The sequence below is a fragment of the Ostrinia furnacalis genome, unplaced genomic scaffold, assembly GCF_004193835.3.
Source record: "Ostrinia furnacalis isolate ACB-3 unplaced genomic scaffold, ASM419383v2 OfSCF6815, whole genome shotgun sequence".
Taxonomy (NCBI): Eukaryota; Metazoa; Arthropoda; class Insecta; order Lepidoptera; family Crambidae; genus Ostrinia; species Ostrinia furnacalis.
This window is the reverse complement of record NW_021137054.1, coordinates 53,745-67,136: the sequence shown is the minus strand read 5'-3', so window position 1 is coordinate 67,136 and position 13,392 is coordinate 53,745. Positions and strand designations below refer to the sequence as shown.

At 35.1% G+C, this 13,392-nt stretch overlaps 1 protein-coding gene across 6 annotated transcripts in view; it reads right to left on the bottom strand.

The window, feature by feature from the left end:
• Positions 1–13,392, bottom strand: part of DopEcR (G-protein coupled receptor DopEcR) — a 40,403-nt gene that overhangs the window by 13,939 nt on the left and 13,072 nt on the right. The window contains exon 1 of one of the 6 annotated variants that reach the window (XM_028318389.1): positions 11,756–11,874. The exons of 4 other annotated variants lie outside the window; for them this stretch is intronic. The gene's annotated coding sequence lies outside the window, so the exon portion shown is untranslated. Of the gene's footprint in view, positions 1–11,173; positions 11,233–11,755; positions 11,875–13,392 lie in introns of those variants that run through there. One more of the 6 variants, XM_028318390.1, reaches the window with a different exon arrangement.

The window sequence follows — 13,392 nt, the reverse complement described above, 5'->3', positions numbered from 1 at the left end:
TTTTAGTGAACTGAACTTCAGATTTGAAACAAATGCGAAAGTTTGTGTGAATATTTATTAATGTATGTTTGTTACCTACTCTTTCACGCAATAACTACTGAACGGATTTTGATGAAACTTTAAAATTTTATTTAAGCTATAATTAATACTGATACTGAGATGAATGTTTGTGGCAAGAACGTGATAAATACTCGTCACTTCAAGGAATGATATTCATGTATGTAGACGGTGTGCGAATTGGGCGAGCGTCTAGGAAAAGTCGTAACCCAAAATTCAGTCGCGCGCTCCCCTGTGCGCGTCTCGCTATTGACGCCGCGGTGGTCTGGCGGGCGGCACAGCCAGGGTTGCCAACTGATACAAATATACAAAATAATACATAACTACGTATTAAGTTGACTATTTAAACTATGGATTTTTCTACTAAGGAATTTATGTGTATTTTTTGCATTCTAAATTGACTAGAATTTCTAAGATCTATAATTAAATTACTTAGCGTCACCTAAGTTATCTTTAATTTAAGATCTTCAAGCGAGAGTTTAGACAGGTGATGAGCGGTAAGGAGTTAACTTTTCGTGGTATCAATGAAGTGGTTAACGTTAATTAATTAAATGAGCCCTCAAGATAAGTAGGTATTATGTATGAGTTGATAAAAAACTTCCCGAACCTACGTCAATTTCTGCGATAGACTTTTGGCTTATTCTTAGAGTTTTTGAAGTTGTCACCCCTGCACGTGGCGCCGCCACTGCCCCAAGTGCGCATGACGGAGGGAGACTTATCCCTCAAGATCAGCCTACTTACAGAATCTCCCAGCCAGCCGCACAGTTGGATTGCTATACACTAATAACTTACTATAATAACACCAGAATACGCAGTCATTACCTTTATTAAACTTTCATATGTATAAAGTCAATCGAATATAAATCATTCATTCATAATTTTGAACTAATGGAATCATATTTCATGATAAGAGGATTCTCTCCCAGCTCGATTGTTGTAAGGGGATTATAGCGTAGTTCAGAGAACTCCAAACCGCACGCGCGGTCTATAGAACTATCAGACTTGCTTCGGCAAGTGTTTAAGCATATTATCGGCGCGAACTTCGGTTTGTCTTCGGTATCAATTTAATAAAGAAGTTAGTTAAGGGTCTCATTTGATCTTTACTTGATAATTAAAAGTAAATATGCTTATTCTTCCTAATGAAGTTCTTCTTCCTAAGCTATAACAGCACTTATAGCAAGCCTTACGCCTCATACTAATATTATAAAAGCGAAAGTAACTCTGTAAGTCTGTTACAAAGGAGAAAGGTACGAGCAAGCATAGTTTGAGATCTAGGGAAAACAGTTTTATCGGGGTTAAGCGGGATACCCCTTTAAAAACGCGATAATGTTTTTCTAAGATAAACTGAAATTGAATCGGTAGAAGCTGCGGACAATAGATAGTTATTTATTTATTTAAAGACTTTATTGCGCACACATAAAAATATGATCAGTACAAAAAGGCGAGCTTAATGCCAAGTGTCATTCTCTCCCAGCTAACCTTGGGCAAAACAGAAAATTTCAGTAGGCGGTGCTAAATAGCTGCTTAAATTTATACCAATATAATACCTACATAAAATATTATAATATGTTATATGTTTATAGTTAGTAATATTAACAAATCCTATGCTACGCCTATACGCTGTATTTTCAGTTCGTTCCTCTCTTGTAATTTATTCTGTCTATATTTTTCGTAATAACATTTCGCTGCCACCAAAAGCGTATTGTTTTCGAATAAAAATCTATTTAACGAATAATAAAAAGTACCTTTTATCTCATTGTTACTCTAATTCGTTCCTAGAGGCAAACTTTCACATTTTATACAAGGTAATTTCTAGAACTGGTGACCCGATTCTAGGAAACCAAAAGAAAGCTCGTGCGATATTCCGGTGTTAAAAGCAGCTTTGCATTAAAAATACACTGTAAAAGACAGGTAGGTAAAAACTGAAACGATTCTTAGGACACCAGAAAAATGCTGTCTTGGAAAAATTTCCACTATCCACTTTATAAATATATTTTGTGAGGAAGAAGATAAATTGAAGAAGGGCCTATTTTATCTAATTAATTAGGGGCATATGTATGGACTTAAGAGGTAAAAAGAACTCTCAAAGATATAGGAACTAAATAACTATAATGCCTGTCTGTGGATCTTTTTACAGCCAAAGACTCGTATAGGATTGGTTATAGGTATACCTACTGGATCTGCGGCTGCGACCTATCTAAGCTGTAAAAATATCAAGCTGGGCTAGAATCTTAAATCTTTATTTGAGGCAAGAATTAACGCACAAGTAAGAGTAAAGGATCCAAAAATGGACATTGCAATAAGAAGGTATGGGAGAACATTGTATTAACTCATGTCTCATTTACCTAAGTATAATGTAAAGAAAAGAAAAATAACTTTCGCCAGGAAGACTTGATAAAATAATAGTGGAATTCGTAAAACATTCACCCAAGGCCCAGCATCAGGGCACGTCTTGCATCTACTAAAATAACTAAGTGGATATTTATCGGGACAACACCAGCGTAATTGGTACTGCAGCGAAAATTGAACTGTAAGCCCTGCAATATCTGAATTGATGAGCGGGGGACGGCGTCCATCAACAAAATTACAATTAATCCTTAAGTTTTCATTTTCTACTGTTTGCATTCATATTATTTTTAGCCGAACAATATCACAACGAAATTCTTATCTCTAGCCAATTTTATCAGGCAAAAATTACAGAGTACCTATGTATATTTCAATAGAAACACTTGCTCACTTATAAAAATCCGAAAAAAAAAAACGACCAACAACTATGACATACTTACATTCACTAACCAGATTAGTTTAGTGCTTCAAAAGAAATTTCTTACATAGGTATAACTTAAACGTTCCAATAACTACCTACTGACGAACCAAGCAACAACTATGACTGGATTTTACTCATCATAATAATTATGACTAGCTCTAAAATGTCATTACTATTTTTTGATCTTAGAATTTGACATCCAAAGTACGAGACTGTTATTTTTACTTGACTGACCGTAAATAAAATAAAGAACCTAAACATGATTAAGTGACCTGGTAAAATGTGTATGTTATTTTTTTATTTAAGGCACAGCTACAGAGAACAAACATGTTTTTTCTTTAAACTAGGTTAGTCCTACACAGTTTACACAGACCTTGAGGCAATATACTAAGAATGTTGACTTCAATAGAGCCTTTATAACATTTCCCGGATGCGAGCAGAACATGAACATCTACCTTCTTAGACGTGTACCCAAAGAATGTGTTTATTTCCATCGCTTCACAATAAATAAAAGTGATATTTCTCTCAAAATACAAGTGATGCACGGAAATGCTGGTGCAAGTTTGTTCAGAATACAATGCATTTTATATTTTACTAGCATTCTGGGGATTGAATTGATACTTAATTCAAATATTCAAAATGTGGGTTAGTATTTAGAATTTCTGGAACTACTTGTGTATAAAAAAAACCGTATCGGTTACTTTACTTCAAGGTGAGGAGGAAATAAGTTTTTCGGACAAAACTCATATAGAAGTATACTTTGCTTGTATACTTGCAAGTATACTTAGGCGTAGGAGTGCCTCCTACGCCTAAAGTATTCATTTCACAAAAAGTTTAGGTAGACATTAAAAATAGGAAATTATCTCTAGTTTTAGTTTCTCTAAGCATGTTTTGTCATAAAATTAATCCGAAAGGAAACATTTAAGAAAAACTGCTACCTACTACGTAGTATTTTTCCAATATGGCGGCGCGAGCGACAACCATACGAGGTCGCAAAGTTGAAATTCGTAAAGAGCACATCGAAATCTATATAAATACCAATTTTCATTAGGTACTTCCGGAAAACTTTCCAGGTAAAACTACTAAATGACTGGACTATTCATTGTTAATTAAGTAATTAAATCCTATACACAATTAATTTAAACGTTCAACGTTCTAAATAATTCTATCAATAGTTTTGCAAAGGAGCTTAATTTGACTAATTTATCAAACAAACTTCAACTGCTGGATATTATTATTCCAATAACAATAATACAATTGGTATCTGGAAATCCAAATAGATTTTGAATTGAGTAAATATTGAGCACATAATATTGATTACTTTGTGTGTGTGAATTGGTATCTCTCTATATCTCTATGATAAAAACTGAGGATTTATTCTGACATTAATATTTGTCTCTTGTTTGGTCGAATCCACCCTAAGTTTCTTCATTTTCTCAGAATAGTTTTTTTATAAAGGTTAATATATCTACTTAGTTACTTTTAAGATTAATGTACATAATATGTATACGCGGTAACGGTACGCCATAAGGACGACTGTACTTTTTCTTAACAGTTCAATAATTTTTGCGGGAAACGAAAATCACAAAGTTGAATTTTATATTGTGATTTTTTTTTAATTTAATTATTTGTATTCTAATTAACATAACTATAGATTTCTGAGTAACTATTAAACCAGCATCTAATGCCCATACCTAATTGTCAATAATCCGGTTGTATATGAACTTACTAATCCGTAGATGATTAAAACCAAAATACACCACAGATCTGAATATTCAGGTACCAAGCTAATAGAGCCTATAATACGTTAACGAGGCACTTTGTATCCTAAGGGGATTTGGTGGAGACGGCTTTGAAAGCTTAACACTGTGGGATCATACGTATCTGATAAACTTTGTACTGTATATGCACTCGGCGTCAAATAAATCGCACTTGCCGCGACAATAACTTTAAACATTTTCTTCTGAAACAATCATGGTGCCCCAACAATATTAGTTAATAAGCCCAATTACATATAGAAAAACTTTTTTTTATAAACAATTAACAGCTACCTTAGATGTAACTTAAAAAACGGCCAAACTTGGGGCTCACCTCTGGGACCAATTAGACCAATTATTTTTGTGGACGTGTCCTCTTTAACAGGTGGATAGCGATTATTTCCAATTTAACAGTTTTATAGCCATAAAAGTTATCTCAAGCATTACTACCTGTCGCTTTAAAAAGAGACTCAGGATCCTTCTAAATGAGTATTTCTAAAAAAAAATGTACGTAACGAAACGGTAGTAACGAAATAGTAAGGCCATAAGGCTTGTTATACATTGGCGAAATATTGTGAATGCTCTTCATTTATTCAATTCAAAATATTTGTAAGTATGCACCCACATACGGGGTAATATTAAGGGGTTAGAAATAAAATAAGGGAGTAATCATTCATACTATTTTAATAAAATTATTTTTGTTCCATCATGTTTATCCATTTTGAGTCGTTCTCTGTAAGCTTTTTGCCTTTCGGCATTGGTTTTTGGCGGCATTCCTAAAAAAACAAAAGAAGTAATCACATAAAAACGTAATCTAAATTATTTGATTATTTTTTGCTGGTGGCACTTCTGTAAAGCAGTAGTATCCAATCCTTTTGTTATTGACGCTCTATATTTTTCGAAATAAATTAAGTAGTGAATATTACTATGCTTAGTCAGGTAATAACAGTGTACACTCAGCACTATGTTGTACTTTTTCGTAACGTAACGAAATTCGTAAAAAACGTTACGAAATATTAGACAAAATGAGATCAGAAACAAGTATTTTTTTGATAAAAGCTGTTACAGCAAATATAAAAGCTTAATAAATGTTCGTACCACGTATTACAAAAAAATGGTTAAATGAAGACTTATCGTTCTATATAAAATCGCTGATTTTACTTCCTGTTACGAAAAAGTAATCCCTCAAAACACACACGTTTTCACTGATTTTCACGATAGATTTAATGGCGGAGACGTCAGGCCAACAGCCATTCAGAGTGCAGCTATTGTTGTGCGTGTAAAAAAAATATGGAATTGTTCAGAAACCATGGGAAAATAGAAATAATCGTAACTAAAGAGTAAATAACGAAATAGTAAATGAGAGCGACTCATTTTGTTTTTTTGCTTTAAATTGACAATTAATTATGACACCCCATAGAAAATCAATTTGATACAGAAACTGCGATTACTGTAGACCGATAATACAAAGAAATTTACAATAATTTAGTTACGTATCGCATTTTATGAAACAAAAACACATGAAAAAGCTAGGGTGGCAAACAGGGTTTTCACTAATTTTCGCGATAGATGTTATGGCGGAGACGTCAGGCCAACAGCCATTCAGAGTGCAGCTATTGTTGTCCGTGTAAAATAAATACGGAATTGTTCAGAAACCATGGGAAAGTAGAAATAAATCGTAACTAAAGAGTAAATAACGAAATAGTAAATGAGAGCGACTCATTTTGTTTTTTTGCTTTAAATTGCCAATTCATTATGACACCCCATAGAAAATCAATTTGATACAGAAACTGCGATTACTGTAGACCGATAATACAAAGAAATTTACAATAATTTAGTTACGTATCGCATTTTATGAAACAAAAACACATGAAAAAGCTAGGGTGGCAAACAGGTTTTTGTATGAAAGGTAAAAAAGGACTATTTTTAAAATATCTAAATATTTGGTAATAAGTAGGATTATAGCTATAATTCTTCGTTATCTTAAAGATTAATATTCATCCTTCAAAATTGTGTGTGTGTTTTTTTTGTGTGATGATTTATAAATATAAAACTTTTGAACTGTTTCAAAGCACACTTTTTTTTTTTCAAAATGTACTTTTTTTTTTGAGAAATACTCAAATACACATTTTTGGGGTATCAACCTTTCCGTTAATGAAATGAAGTTTATAAAGGCTTTCAAATGTTACCAATATTGGTGGGAAGTGGGGATGCATACGTTTGAAAGTGCTTGTCGCAGGAGGTGCGATTTATTTGACGCCGAGTGTACGAGTATGTACCTATTCTGAGACTGACGTGCTGGCTTATATATCTTAAAATTAATAGCACCATATTTACTCAGCTTAGATTATTATTATCTTCTCCTTCTTCTTCTTTTGTTTAGTGGCAATCAAGCCTGCGAGGCTTATACAATACAGGGTGGGAATGATAATATAAGTGATCTCACTCGGTTATTTCTAGGTATACAAGATATCGGAACCCAGTTTACTGATCCTGAAAGTGCTTTACGAACTCTATCTAACGGTATCAAAACTAGATTACAGAATTAAGGTAAGTGCCCCCTACTTCGGTATATTAAGGCTCTTACGACTTTTTTTAACATTTTATTTAAAAATAACCAAGCATGTTATCAGTATGAAAGCTTTTGTATGCTAAACTTTGGTCTTTTGACAGTAACTTAATACATAAATTATAGTTATATAGTTTGAACTTTTTTTTATATTAATTGTTCTGCGGACCTCTTGTTTGGATCCTGTTTCGTGATAAAATTTTGCTCTGTTTCTAAGTTCGTGAACTCATGTCCCCTATTTCGGGATAAGATTTTAAGCATCGAGTTAAGATTAGTTATTAATGATTAAGGGTTTAATAAATTTAAAAACTATATATAAATTTAGAATAATAGAATTAAGTGAAATTGACGATATTAGCTACTTACCTGAAATATTCATGAGAAATAATGTGTCTCACTACCAGCGTTGCCAGACGTCCCGATTTTGGCGGGACGTCCCGATTTTTAAGTCAAATTTAAATGTCCCGCGCGGGACAGGCTCTGTCCCGCTTTTCGGAGAGAGACACTCACTTCACCAGACTATTGTTTGAAACGCCATATTATTCTAAAGAATAATTTTTTTATTTCGATTTTTGTTTTTTTTTTTCTTTTTACAAGCTTTTTATTACTTTCACATGTCTGGTGTCTGTCGTCAAATCTTGCAACTTAAAATTGACCCACTTCCCGGTTTCCTATTGAGCTGAAATTTTGCATACATGTGTAAGTCCGATGACAATGCAATATTATGGTACCATTGAGCTGGTCTGATGATGGAGTCGGGAGGTGGCCATAGGAACTCCTAAACAAAACGGCGGAAACTCATCGAGTTTGGGTTCGTTGGATTTGTCTTTTCGAGCACTTTAGTGTTAGATAACGTCCAGGGTCCTGAGATTAAGATATAACTAAAAAGTGTAAAATAAAATTATAATAAAAATAAACTTTTTTAAAACAAGCTTTTATTCTGAATTTCGAAAGCTTGTAGCGCAAACAGAGAAAAAGAGGAATAAATTCCATGCGCGATACAAACTTTCGAAATTCAGAATAAAAGCTTGTTTTTAAAAAAGTTTATTTTTTTTATTCTAAACACGAATTTAACGATAGAGTAAATCTGATTTAAAATATTATTTTTTTGTTAAAATACATTTTCTATGGCTAGTTTTGCTATCCATTGTCACGTAAACGTAATTTTAAGTCAAATAAAAAGATAAATATTTGATAAACCTTTGATTACATACGTTTTTTTACTATGTCCCGCTTCTGACGGAAGAATCCCGCTATTTTCACTCAAAAAGTACTAAAGTCCCGACTTGGCGAAAAAAAAAAACTGGCAACGCTGCTCACTACCTACGTATAAAATTTTGATTTGTTAATTCTAACAATATGTGAACATATTTATGTAACCATTAGAGATGTGGGGGGGTATGCCCTCCCCCCCCCCCCTCTTCGTACCCATAAAATTTTGATTTGTTATTTGTAACGATATGTGAAAATATTTCAAGCCATTAGAAATGTGGGGGGGGGGACTGACCCACCCCCTAATCCCACCCCTGAAGCCTCAAGTCAAATGAGGGTAGCCCCCCCGCCCTGAAAATAACCCCAGATACACCAATGACTAATAATAAAAAGTAAGTAATTAATTAATTTGTTAGGTAGGTAAGTATTAAAAACTAAAAATATGTCGATTTCTTTGATGGTATGTGTCATAAAAGTACCTAACACTATACATTTATGTATCACGAACTTGGGAAAAAGTAACAATAATACGGTTCCTTGTTTCGTGATACTAATTACTCCAAATTCCCCAAGTAAAATTCATAAATTATTGTCAAATTGTGTCAATTAACTATTATCTCTCCCATATACAACACAAATAAACAAAGATAAATAAAACAAATCGAATTAAAACCAAAATTACGCTGGTAGTACTTATGCCAATTTCTCTTAAAATTGGTCATTTATGTGAACTTCAAACTCGTGTCATATAAATTCTAGTTAACGAAACATATACCGAATTTAGGTCATGAGAAACTTAAATAAATGCATTATTTGTTTCATTACTTACATTTAAATTATCATAAATAATTATTTAAAAACCAAGCATCAAAATGTTATCCATAATATCCTTGATTTGGTAGTGTCACGAAGTAGGGGACACCCAAAAAATAATATGTACGCTATTTCGTGAGTCAATTAATCGCAATTTTAAAGGAATTCTACGTTTTCATATAACTTTTTTCTAAGCCAAATCAATTGTCAAGGAACGCATGAAACCACTATTACAAGTTTTATTCAAATGGACGTTCCTTCGCCTTTCTAGAAGCTTAAGAAGTTGGAGCGCTAACCTTACGGTGAGAGCAACCTTTGCACGCCGCACGGCTGTTTTTGGCTCTCTGAGAGTTTGAAGCTTCGTATTGCTCTCATTTTTGGCGCCACAATGTTGGTACTTGGTTTTTTACATAACCTAAATAATAGAGTTTTTGTAGTAATGAAGAATTTTTACAAATAATATTCCATTTGCTTATTATTTGAGCTAGAAAAAAAACTTACGAACTTACGTACTATCACGAACTAGTAGCCGTTTACCTTAACTGGATCTATCTGAAAATTCAATGTTTCCAGATCGATCCAGTTTATCCTGTAACCTATTATCGATATCGGTAGAGCTCATGAAGCACTTTCAGGATCAGTAACCAGTTTTTGGAAATCAGTGTGCCTACCATGAGTTTACGTTAGGTGTGCTCGCTAGCGACTGCGTAAAAAAATGACATTTAAATGTATGACATATTGTGCAGCGCCCCTAGCGGCTACTTTCAAGAAATAAAATCTTCATAGAATTTTTTGACGTATTCGCTAGCGAGCTCACCTAACGTAAACTCATGGTAGGCACACAGGTATAGTTTGGGTACATATTCGAGTGATGCTACTTGACTGCTTTGCTCAGCACTGCGTCGCTTGCATACTGAGAAACGCTCACTAGATGTGAAAAATATACGGGACCTATCCAATAATAAAAGCGAGACTGCCTTGAAGTTCTAAAAGCAAGTCTTTCGATATTTCCAATCAATTTGGATAAAAAAGTAACAAAAAGCAACTAGGTAAAACAAATAACGATTTAAAAAAAATACAGAATTTGTTTATTTTATTTAGTTGACTTTTTTAAATTTATTGTGTTACAACTGTATCAAATTATGACAATTTTAATTAATCTAATGTTTTCCAGAACTAATGGAGTAACTTTTTGTGATTTTTGAAGTCATTTTCATGATTTTTGTTTAGATAAATAATCATTAAAAATGTAATTTACGTAATAACAAAACATAGCTTACGTATAATGTTTGAATGACTTAAATATCGCCATCTGTGATAGTTTACAATCTAACCTCAATTATTGTATCTTATTCCACAGAATAAAATATAGCAATATGCATGCAACCATCTTTATTTTTAAAATGAAACTACGAATCTACGGTTTCGTAGCTCGTAGTGCCTCTGCTACGAAAAAGTAGCGTCTACGAGACGTTTGTCTTAGAATATTAACGAGAAACTGCGAGAATGCAGTTCCATACTAGGAATTTACAATCAAGTATACCTACCAATATCCAAGAACAATTAATATAAAGTATTTACGTAAGCTGCTATCACTCTCACCAATGAAATATTCATTATTATTCCGAATAATTTACCCTGCAGATATTCGTAGATCCGTAGCTAAGCGGTAATGGTGAAAATAGCTACGAGCTTTTAGCAATACAAGTAAAACAATGAGCCAGTGAGAGTAGACGCGTTTGGTTAACGAACACGTTTAAATATTCACGGTGAACATTACGTAACAAAATGGCTAACTAAACTACACGGCGCACTACCAAAACCTTGTTACCACAGAGTGTTAAATAATATGTCCATCAGCATTAAACTCCATTAAGCTATGCACACGTTGTTGCTAAACGGTCAAGGTCTGATTGTGTCGACCTTAACTCATCGATCCATACGTTCAAACAGTAAACATCGAGCTTACACTACATGCGCAAACAGCTTTAAACTTACTCGTTCGATATGGTCCTGTGTGTATAGATGTTATGAACTATGCGCCACCGCTGCAGCCGTGAACTTGACTGCGGCACGCCTCGTGCACCCAACACAATAGAGCGATATCGGGAAAAGCATTCACGAGAAACGTGCACTCTCTAAACCACACAAATGGACGCCTACGGAAAAATCCAATAAAATGCAATCTACTTCAAGTATGGCGTTATGCGCAGCTGCAAGGTCCAAGGCCGAGGGTCCTGGACGTGCCCCGACTAGCACCCTCCGACATTACACTGAATCGCAGGGAATTTAATATCAGGATAAACAGAGTCCTCGCTACTGAACGCACAATTCCATGGTTGCGAATTGCGTCGCGGCGCTTCCATCGAACTGTCACCTACACAGCCATTCCGTTTTCAAGTTTCACACAACAAAGGGCACAAGAGGGAATGTTTCTAAAAATCGATAAAAGCCTTTGGAGGCTAATGGGGGATGTTTTTGTTGTGTCAAACCTTATTGCGCACATTGAAAACACGACACTGAAACGTTTGCAGAACTGCGCCGATGAAAATCACACAGTAACATCGCTAAAAGACTCACTCGCTTAGCTTGCACAGCACATAAATGTTCACTTGCTAATTCGCGTTTTCTGAGAGGTCTGCAGAGGCAGCAGCCGGCTGATCGAGACGCGTGCCTGCGAAGCGGCGTCGAGGAGCGCTGTGTTATTGTTGGGCGGGCGGCGACAGCGAACGCGGCACTGAGAGTCAAGGTCAGCTCGTGGGAGCTTCGCTAGCGGCCGGGCGCTCCAAGGTCGACACCCGCCCCTCACCTCGCACAATCAATACTAAATTATAAACGGAAAATGCTTACACACCCAGTTTCTTTTGGCTTTATCGCGTGTTAGAACTTTTAAATGTGTCCGTGGAGCAGGGAAAGCTCAATGGATACTTCTCGCCGGTCGCAATTCACGTAGCCGCAAGTTTATTGCGACGGACCGGCGCGGACGAGCGACTACGTACTACGGAGTGCCTGCTCAGTGGCGCTACTGCTACGGTTTGCTTGTACTACATGTATGTATGTTACTGTACGCTCGCTCGTGTATGCATGCCCTCCACTGTTATATTATACAGTATCACAAAGATCCTGTATTCACGTGATATTGGAATGTTTTAACTGGCAGGATTTTTTTGTTTCGGCAGCTCATTTAAGTAGCGGTAAAATTAAAGCCTCTTAAACGTGTTTGCTGTGTAACTCGTATAGCTATACGTATTACAGTAGCAGTGCTACGACTGTCACTTTCCTTAATCCTAGCAACGGGATTGTAGGTTAAAGCCCGTTGTGTGACATAAAAGAAACAAGATTAGTATAAGCTTCTTTAGACTTTAGATTAGACCTTGGCGACCATTTTTCTAAATGTATGATGCCGGTCAAGATATAAACTTTGAAAAACGCTCAAAAAGGATTAAATGATAATAAGTAATAACTTCTCATGTTAAGGTAAAATCGATAATTGTCAATTTTCGTGTCCTGATTTCGTTCGGAATTGTTTACGAATAAAAAATCAAGTTTCTTAAAGGACTAATCCCTATAAAGATTATTTTGATTTAGTAGGTAAGGTACATTTAGATTTCGTAACAAATTGTACCTACTGAGCAACCATTTTCAACCGACTTCAAAAAAAGGAGGAGGTTCTCAATTCGACCCGTATGTTTTTTTTCTATGTTTGTTACGCGATAACTCCGCCAATTATGAACCGATTTGAACAAATCTTTTTTCGGCGTATAGGTACAACAACCCCCAAGGGTGGAAAATTGGGGATGAACTTTTTTATACGCAATATCTCCGCCGATTATAAACCAATTTGAACGATTATTTTTTTGTTGAATAGGTATTATCAAAAGGGTGGTTTCATGCGAATTTGAAGAAAATATTTCACCCCCAAGCCCCAAGGGTGGAAAATTGCGGATGAACTTTTTTATACGCAATATCTCCGCCGATTATGAACCAATTTGAACGATTATTTTTTGTTGAAAAGGTATTATTTGTGTTCACGCATTTGAAGTCAGTTTTTTTTTTTAAGTTATTATTATCCGACTGCGCCAGAAGGAGGGTTATGTATTTCGAGTGTGCATTTCTTTAGCACGGCCTACAGCCTAAACGGATTGGCCGATTTTAGCGTGAGAGGTGGCGTTAGATTCGAGAGTGACACTGGCACTCTCATGATTAAGACGAATTAA